The sequence below is a fragment of the Sus scrofa genome, chromosome 11 (genome assembly GCF_054392235.1).
Source record: "Sus scrofa isolate SSC_HxYL_T2T_F1_AM1 chromosome 11, Sscrofa_HxYL_maternal_Yorkshire_Landrace_v2.0, whole genome shotgun sequence".
Classification (NCBI taxonomy): domain Eukaryota; kingdom Metazoa; phylum Chordata; class Mammalia; order Artiodactyla; family Suidae; genus Sus; species Sus scrofa.
The window spans coordinates 19,540,086-19,548,968 of record NC_139393.1 but is presented as its reverse complement, the minus strand read 5'-3'; the positions used below and the strand labels follow the sequence as shown (position 1 = coordinate 19,548,968).

The window sequence follows — 8,883 nt, the reverse complement described above, 5'->3', positions numbered from 1 at the left end:
GGGTGGAGACCCTCCCTGGGGGGTGAGAAGTTAGAGCCACATATTGGACACCCCTGCCCAGGGGTTGACATCAGGAAGAGGAGTCCCCTTGGCTGGTTGCAGGGCTGGTGAGACAGAGGACTGCGCGAGGCCTGGATTCCACTTGTGAGGAGCACGTACACAACTGCTTACTCCCAAGACAGGATGGAGAGGGTGGCTGAAACTACATGAATGACTGGCTGGTTTCCTGAGATCATCCGGGGCACGTACCCCAGTCTTAATCTTAACCAAGCAAGGGCTCCGGCCCCACTGGCTTCACGAAGCAGCTGCACACTGGGCCAAAGCCTGCCTGGCCCAGGAGAAAGCTCGGCTGTGAGATACAAAGGCAGCTCAAAAAAACAGTATGGAGGTACCTCAGAAAACTAAATACAGTGGATGGACCTAGAAATTATCATGCTAAGTGAAGTCAGCAATATAGTGAGACACCAACATCAAATGCTTTCACTGACATGTGGAATCTGAAAAAAGGACAGAATGCACTTCTTTGCAGAACAGATACTGACTCACAGACTTTGAAAAACTTATGGTTTCCAAAGGAGACAGTTTGGGGCGTGGGGGGATGCGCTGGGTTTGTGGGATGGAAATCCTATAAAACTGGATTGTCATGACCATTGTACAACTATAAATGTAATAAATTCATTGAGTAATAAAGTTATGTAAAAAAAAAATTAAATACAGAACTACCATATGATCAAACAATCCCACTCCTGGGCATTTGTCTGGACAAAACTTTCATTCAAAAAGATATATGCAGGAGTTCCCGTTGTGGCGCAGTGGTTAACGAATCTGACTAGGAACCATGAGGTTGCGGGTTCGATCCCTGGCCTTGCTCAGTGGGTTAAAGGATCCGGCATTGCCGTGAGCTGTGGTGTAGGTTGCAGATGCGGCTCGGATCCTACGTTGCTGTGGCTCTGTTGTAGGTCGGTGGCTACAGCTCCGATTCGACCCCTAGCCTGGGAACCTCCCCATGCCGTGGGAGTGGCCCTAGATAAAGCAAAACAAAACAAAACAAAAAAACCAAAACCAAAAACAAACAAAAAAACCCAAAAAGATATATGCAATGGAGTTCCCGTCATGGTGCAGTGGTTAACAAATCCGACTAGGAACCATGAGGTTGCAGGTTCGATCCCTGGCCTTGCTCGGTAGGTTGAGGATTTGGCGTTGCCGTGAGCTGTGATGTAGGTCACAGAGACGGCTCGGATCCCTCATTGCTGTGGCTCTGTTGTAGGCTGGTGGCTACAGCTCGGATTAGACCCCTGGACTGGGAACCTCCATATGCTGCAGGAGCAGCCCTAGAAAAGGCAAAAAGACAAAAAAAAAAAAAAAAAAAAAAAGATATATGCACCCCTGTGTTCACTGCAGCACTATTCACAATATCCAAGACATGGAAACAGCCTAAATGTCCACTGACAGATGAATGGATTAAGGTGTGGTATATACACATAATGGAATACTATTAAGCTATAAAAAAGAACAAAATAATGCCATTTGCAGCAACATGGATGGAACCCAAACTTAAGTGAATTAAGTCAGAAAGAGAAAGACAAATACTATGTGATTTCTTTCACTTATATGTGGAATCTAAAATATGGCATAAATGAACCTATCTACAGAACAGAAACAGACTCATAAACATGGAGAACAGACTTGTGGTTGCCAAGAGGGAGGGGATGGAGTGGGATGGACCCGGAGTTTGGGGTTAATAGATACAAACTATTACATTTAGGCGGGATAAACAATGAGGTCTTGCCTATAGCATAGGGAACTATATCCAATCACTCATGACAGAACATGAGAGAAGATAATATGAGAAAAAGCATACATATATATATATATATATGTATGACTGGGTCGCTTTGCTGTACAGCACAAACTGACAGAACATTGTAACTCACCTATAATAAATTTTTTAAAAAGTTATGAAGGGAGATTGCTGAGGGAGATGGTTTTCTGTAAAGAATTAATTTTTCTTCTTGGAAAAGAGCTTGAAAATTGAGCCTGTCAGTGGAGCATGCGTGGGGGGAGGGGTAATCCAGGGATATGGTGGCCAGGGGCCCCTATTCTTTGGAACACTATCAGTGAAAAATTTTTGAGGCTTACGTTGACTTTCTTCCAAAGAAGTTTTGCACTTATTTCTACCGGGTTCTTGGATGCATTACAATCCTGGGATCACATCAATTCAATTCATTACTTGATTTCTCTTCTTTCTTTTTCTTTTTTTGGCCCCACTCAAGGCTTATGGAGGTTTCCAGGCCAGAGAGCGAACCCATGCCACAGAAGAGACAACAGAGGGTTGGATACTTAGCCCTCTGGGCCACAAGGGAACTCCTCTTTTTTCTTTTTTATACCACACAGACAGTGAAAATTCTGGCCATTAGTTCCCCAAGAATCAGCTTGTGATTCAAAGTTTTTAGGATATAAATTCTTCCACCTGCACTTGAGGGAGGGGTCCGGACAGGCAGAGTCCCTTTCTGTTTCCTTCTGATGTTCCTCACTTGCCCTTACACTGAGAAGAGAGCTTACAGTGCTGTAGCTTTATTCAAAATATTGGAGCTCTTCTCCAAAAAATGTCACTGTCAAGTCCTTCTCTAGCAGTAAATGCATACTATTCATCACATCCAAAAGTGGAACTGAATTCCCCTTCTCTTGAATCCAGGATGGGCTTAATAAATGCATCTGGACAACAGGATACAGCCAAAGTGACATTCTGGGGCTTCCAAGACTCAGTCACAACAAGCCTCGAGGCTTCTGCCTGAATCTTTTGGAGCCTTGCTCTTGAGATGCTCTCTTTGAAAAGAATAAGACTGCCACTCTGTGAGGAGACCAAGCTACCTGGAGAGAGAACGTGAAGATGTTTTGGTGAACAGTCTCAGCCAAGTTCTCAGCCAACTGCCAGTCATGTGTGAGAGCCCTCCCGCGTGGACAGCGAAGCTTTCAGATGACTCCCGTCCCAGCATCCACGTGGACCCCATCCAGGAGACTCCCCAGCTGAGAACCTCCCAGCTGAGCCCACTCCACTCATGGGCAGAATTTAGAAGGCAAGACATTAATGAAAGAAAAGTAAAGGGAATTTCAGCTGAGGGACAGGGATAAACACCCCAACAAAATCTAGTGCTTTTTGAGAGCGCTGAGCACTCGGATGTGGACTGGTGGACGTACAGGTGTTTAGGGGGCAATGGGAGACCACGGGGCCTTCTGAGGGAAGGAGCGTAATGCCTGGAGCCACCGTGAGTGAAGAGCATCACGCTAGAAAGAGCTTATAAGCTAGATCTTCACTGTAAATATAGAACCATGTCCTAAAGCTAAACGGCTTATTCTTGGCGACCTTCAGTTACAAATGACTCATTCTCTCTTCTCTGCTGTAAGAGTTAAGTACAAATTCATTTGATTAGGTTTACCTGCAAAGAAATGACATAGCTCTTTGAGCACAGGAGCCATTCACTTTGAAAATCTCTAACTCCCTTCAGCAGCCCTCGGATTGCCTCACCCAGGCCACACGCGAACTTGTGCTTTTTCGTGCTTTTTCGTTTTGGCCGAATGGACCCTTTCGCTTTAAAGAAAAACAAACCAACCTACACTTGGATGCTCTTACTGAGTATATCTGTAGACTGACGTGATCATCTGTGTGGTGTTTTAAAGCTTCACTGGTGAACCGGGTGATGCATATCTTTGGATCCTCTTTTGAGAACCTTACAGATCTCCAGCTTCCCTCTTTGGAAGAAGACAAATCACTTTTTTTTACCAATAGCTCTTCGTTTCAGATTTGAATATACTCCAAAAATAGCTCCTAAGTATCTGAGTTCTCTTTCAAGGGAAAATATGTCTGAAAAAGAACATGCTTATAAAGGAAAGAGGGTTTTAACGAGGAATCAAATGAGCTAAAATCCAGCCTCAGTTCTGACACTTTCCAGCTCTGTGACCTTGGGCCAAGGACTCAGCTCTCTTTGCCTTAGTTTTCTCATCTGTAAAACGGGAATGAGCATACTTGCCCCATGGTGCAAAGTGGTCATGAGGACAAAATAAAATATGAAAACACACATCAAAGCCTTTAAAAATCGGAAAAACCCTACAGAAATGCCAGCTATTCTGTGCTACCAGATATTTGCCTTAAATAGAGTTTTTATTAATCATCTTACATTTCAAATGCCTTTGGGGAGTCTGCCCCGCAAATGAAATCAGGCAGCGAATATTTACTTAAAGCAAATAATTATTTTGTGATGTGTTGGCCTCTGATTTGTCTGTTCTTTGTATTTGAATTTTTCTATTTTGGGTGTTCTGAAAATAGGGCATACTTGTGTTCCTACTTAAAAGATTGCAATGATTATGCTGGGCAGAATGCAGTGCTGGACAGAGAGAGTTCGGATGTGGGCATTTGCTCATGTGCAGAGGGAGAAGCAAGCCTTCTGGATCCGCCTCCACGTGCTCCCAGGGGCTCCTGGAACAAATGACTTCAATCCTCTTTGCACAAAAAGTGATGTCATGGAAGCCTAATTTCTTATGACTCAAAGCCACTGTGGGGCTCCTTCGCCTCCTCTCAGATGCAGACATCTATAAACAGCAAGTCACCTCCAGAAATCTGGGAATAAAGCCATCATCTCACATGAAAAAGGTCAGACTCTCAAAGCTGTGGGCTCACAATCAAGAGTCATCCAGACCTGGCTGAATTTCAGTCCTGACCATCTGTTCTACGGGGAGGATTGAAATCCGTAACCTTTTACACCAGAGGTTATGGGTTTATTTTGTGTTGGTTTGTTTTTGTTTTGGCCACAAGGCTGCAAGAAAGAAAAAGCTCCAGGGTAGTGAGGGCTGTGGGTCACATACAAGTCTCAAGGCTGAGGCTGCGGCCAAGCAGTGGAGCGCCGTGGGGAGGTGGTAGGCTTGCACTCTGGGAGACCAGAGACCTGCGTCTGAACGCTGGCTCCGGAGTTCTCGGGCAAGGAAGGCAATCTCTAGAAGTTTTTGATTTTCTAATCTGTAAAACTGAAATTATTGAAAGCTATCGTGTAGGCTTGTGAAGATTATACAAGATAACTTATGTAAAAGTAGCTTGCAGACGACTGGGTACATTACAGGCACTCAAAAAATCTTGCTTATTTTAGTGGGGGAATCTGTAGGTAAGGATAGAAATTTCTTTCCCCCTTTTTTTTAGGGTTCCTGGCAGGGTCTGAAAATTAAACTGACAAAGAGAGACGTGGCAAAATGAGAAATCTATTGGGTCTTTGTCCCCAGGTCAAAGGACAAGGCTACAGCTTCTGGAACCCGTGGCGTTTCTATCAGGAAGGAGTGTCTCTCTCTCCATATCAAACAGGAGTGTCTCTCTCTGTTTCTCACAAGGTGCCCCTTTTCTCAGCCTATAGCAATCTCCTCCCACCTTTCTCTCTCAAACACTGGGCAGCTGCTCCAGAGCCTCTCTACATCCCACCCCTCTGCATTCTTTTTTTTTCTCCCATTTAAAAAAAATTTTTACTAAGTATTGTTGATTTACAATGTTGTGATAATTTCTGCTGTACAGCAAAGTGATTCAGTTACACATATACACACATCCATTCTTTTTCAGAATCTTTTTTCATAGAAATGATCACAGAATACCGGGTAGAGGTCCCCGGGTTATGCAGCACGTCCCTGTCGGTCAGTCATTGCAGATACCACAGTGTGCACATGCCAGTCCCAAACCCCGAGTCCATCCCTCCCCCTCCGCCCCACACCCCCTCCCAGTCTCCTTTGGCAACCCTAAGTTTGTTTTCAAAGTCTGTGAGTCTGTTACTGCTCTGCAAATAAGTTCATCTGTATCCTTTTTCTTAGATTTCACATGTAAGTGATATCATACGATGTTTGTCTTTCACATCGAACATCCCTTAGTATGATAATGTCTAGGTCCATCCATGTTGCTGCGAGTGGCATTATTTCATTCTTTTTTACGGCTTTCACAGCTCTGCATTCTCAACAGCCCCCACTTCTCCCCAACTTTTTGCTGTCCTGGGGAGATACACAATACAGTAATCCTACATATACATTTATTAAGTAATCAGCATTTCTTTAAACATTAAATAATCAACAAACCTCTAAATACTCTCAGACTACTTATATAACTAATAAATTAAAATGTATAAAGTTTAATAAAGTAAAATTCCCCAAATTTCCCAGTACACTGCAACCCTAAACCAATACTTCTAAACGTTTAAATTCAGAAATACACTGTAAGTTTTTAATATCTTAAGAGACAATACTTAGATCATTATAATGATGACAAAATCAGAACATTAAACAAGTAGCGAGATTGTTAATACCATGAAAAAACTCTCCTCGAAAATAATATAAAAAAGAATGTATATATATTTATGACTGAGTCACTATGCCATACAGCAGAAATTGGCACAACATTGTAAATCAAAGATAGTTTAATTTAAAAAACCCTCCTCACTTAAAAATATCAGACTCCCAAAATGCTTTCACAGTTATTATGTACATAAACATTATTATCGAGAAAAATTTCCCATATGGGATATATATACATACCTACCCTTAAATCCTTCCCAGCACAACACGTTATGCATGAACAATGCCAACCACTATTGATTCAATTGCGTTTTATATTTAGAACTTCCCCCGAAGCTCCCGTAGTCTCCAGCTTACAGGTGAAGAAAGAGAGGCGTAAGCAAGTTAAGGGATCTTGGATTCCAAACCTCCCTTGCACAACCTCCTGCAACAAAACTGCTCTTCCTGGAAGTCAGAGGGAGCCCTTCTCTGCAACCTGACGGTGAAGGAGAGCATTGGCAGGCCTTCGAGGGGGCCGGTGATGCATAACAGACACTACTCATTGGAATGTGTATTAGTCAGCTCAGGCTGCCACAACAAAATTCCACAGATGAGGTGGCTTAAACGCAGACATTTATTTTCTTTCTGTTCTGGAGGCTAGAGGTCCAAGATCAGGGTGCCATCAGGGTTGGTTCCTGGTGTCAAAACTACATTCTCAGGAGGCAGGGATCGTCAAGGTGTTTATCTGGGATCAAAGAATTGTATTTCTGGCCACACACGGATTTTAGTAGCGACCCAAATAGTGTCCCATGAGGTAGGGAAAGTCGGGGAAGGGGGTCAAAGACAAAAGGAAATGGTTGCATAAGTTGTTTACAAAGAATTCTGATTGGTGTTGGCGGCAGAAAGCTAGCCTTGTCTACCCGTGATTTGGTTGCTAAGGCTGTCACTAGGCAGAAGCCCATTACTGGAGCAAGTTGCAGGTGTTCTTGCAGAGTTTTTGGAATATTTGCGGCTTGGCCCAGGTCAAGTTCACAGTTCCACTGAGTGAGGTAATGTCCTCCCAGCTCTATTTTGTTTTTTTAAATATTTAGTGAATTTATTTATTTATCTTGCTTTTTAGGGCCGCACCCTTGGCACATGGAAGTTCCCATGCTAGGGGTCCAATCGGAGCCAGAGCTACCTGCCTACATCGCAGCCACAGCAACGTGGGATCCAAGCTGCGCCTGTGACGCATACCACAACCCATGGCAAGGCTGGATCCTTAACCCATTGAGCAAGGCCAGGGATGGAACCCGAGCCACCACGGATACCAGTCAGGTTTGCTACCACCGAGACACATAAGGGGAACTCCGCAGCTCCATTTTAAAACCCCTTGACGTAAGTGACTCCATTTCATCTTCTGCACTGGTGAGACCTTCTCACTGACTTGTAGTCGACTTCACAGGGGTTTCTCACTGTGCCCTCAAGTGGCCTTTTCTCTGTCTGCACAGAGAGAGGGAGAAGGAAAGGGGAAGAAGAGGAGAGAGAACCAGCTCGGGTGTCCTTCCTCGTTGTACAAGGACACCAGCTGTCTCGGATTAGGGCCCCACCTTTATGATTTTAATTTCCTCCCTAAAGATCCTACTTCTAAATACAGTCACATTGGAGGTTAGGGCTTCAACATATACATTTGGGGGTGACACGGTTCAGTCCACAGTAGAATGCGACAACACACCTGAGGCAGAGCCCCTGAAGGCAACATGACCCTCCTCAGCCCAGTGATTCCGGCTCCTCTGGATGGCAGATTCCACTCCCCACCTGGGCTGTCTGAACTCGGCTATGCCTCTGCAGAGGATGAGGGCGGCCTTGGGAAGCTTTGTTCTTTGTATCCTTGATCTTGTGCATCACCTTCGCTCTGGTTTTTGGTTGATTTGCAAGTAAACTGAAGGCAAGAAAATGCCCAGCAAGCCCAGAAGCATCGTCTTTGTTGAGTCTTCAAAACCAGTGTCTTTCTTGTGACCACCCTGGAAGAGGCAGCGTGATGCAGGGTAAAGAATCCCAACAGCTCACCATGGCTCCCAAGCCCCCTTGTGATGGGGCTCTGGCTCGCCCGCCTCCACTCCCCACCTGGTCCCTCCTCTCTTACTTCCTCCAGCAGTGCTGGCCTCCTGCCTCCACTGGAGGCCAGTGAGCACGCTCCCAGGGCAGGGACTTTGCCGAGGCTGTTTCCTCCGCCCAGATGCTCTCCATCAGGTGTTCACTCGGACCATTCTCTTTTTTTTTGTCTTTTGTCTTTTGTTGTTGTTGTTGTTGTTGCTATTTCTTGGGCCGCTCCCATGGCATATGGAGGTTCCCAGGCTAGGGGTCCAATCGGAGCTGCAGCCACCGGCCTATGCCAGAGCCACAGCAACGCGGGATCCGAGCTGCGTCTGCAACCTACACCACAGCTCACAGCAACGCCGGATCGTTAACCCACTGAGCAAGGGCAGGGACCGAACCCGCAACCTCATGGTTCCTAGTCGGATTCGTTAACCACTGCGCCACGACGGGAACTCCCGGACCATTCTCTTATTTCACTTATTACTTTACTTTTAAATGGCCCCCACCCCG

At 45.1% G+C, this 8,883-nt stretch overlaps 3 protein-coding genes and 1 long non-coding RNA gene across 8 annotated transcripts in view; 1 reads left to right on the top strand and 3 right to left on the bottom strand.

Moving 5' to 3' along the window:
• LOC146398569 (uncharacterized) overlaps window positions 1-6,674 on the bottom strand; it is a 121,575-nt gene extending 114,901 nt beyond the window's left edge. Inside the window, exon 1 of the transcript XR_014819409.1 lies at window positions 6,560-6,674. The gene's annotated coding sequence lies outside the window, so the exon portion shown is untranslated. The remainder of the gene's footprint in view (window positions 1-6,559) is intronic.
• CAB39L (calcium binding protein 39 like) overlaps window positions 1-8,883 on the bottom strand; it is a 722,245-nt gene that overhangs the window by 31,498 nt on the left and 681,864 nt on the right. The gene's annotated exons all lie outside the window — the stretch shown is intronic.
• The window catches only part of LOC146398568 (uncharacterized), a 29,891-nt gene continuing 25,528 nt past the window's right edge, over window positions 4,521-8,883 (top strand). For 3 of the 4 annotated variants that reach the window (XR_014819447.1, XR_014819446.1, XR_014819445.1), the window contains exon 1: window positions 4,521-4,648. This is a non-coding gene — a long non-coding RNA (uncharacterized LOC146398568). Of the gene's footprint in view, window positions 4,649-8,197; window positions 8,322-8,883 lie in introns of those variants that run through there. The other variant, XR_014819443.1, reaches the window with a different exon arrangement.
• The window catches only part of LOC146398566 (uncharacterized), a 138,816-nt gene continuing 136,860 nt past the window's right edge, over window positions 6,928-8,883 (bottom strand). Inside the window, exon 5 of the mRNA XM_084981748.1 lies at window positions 6,928-8,297. The gene's annotated coding sequence lies outside the window, so the exon portion shown is untranslated. The remainder of the gene's footprint in view (window positions 8,298-8,883) is intronic.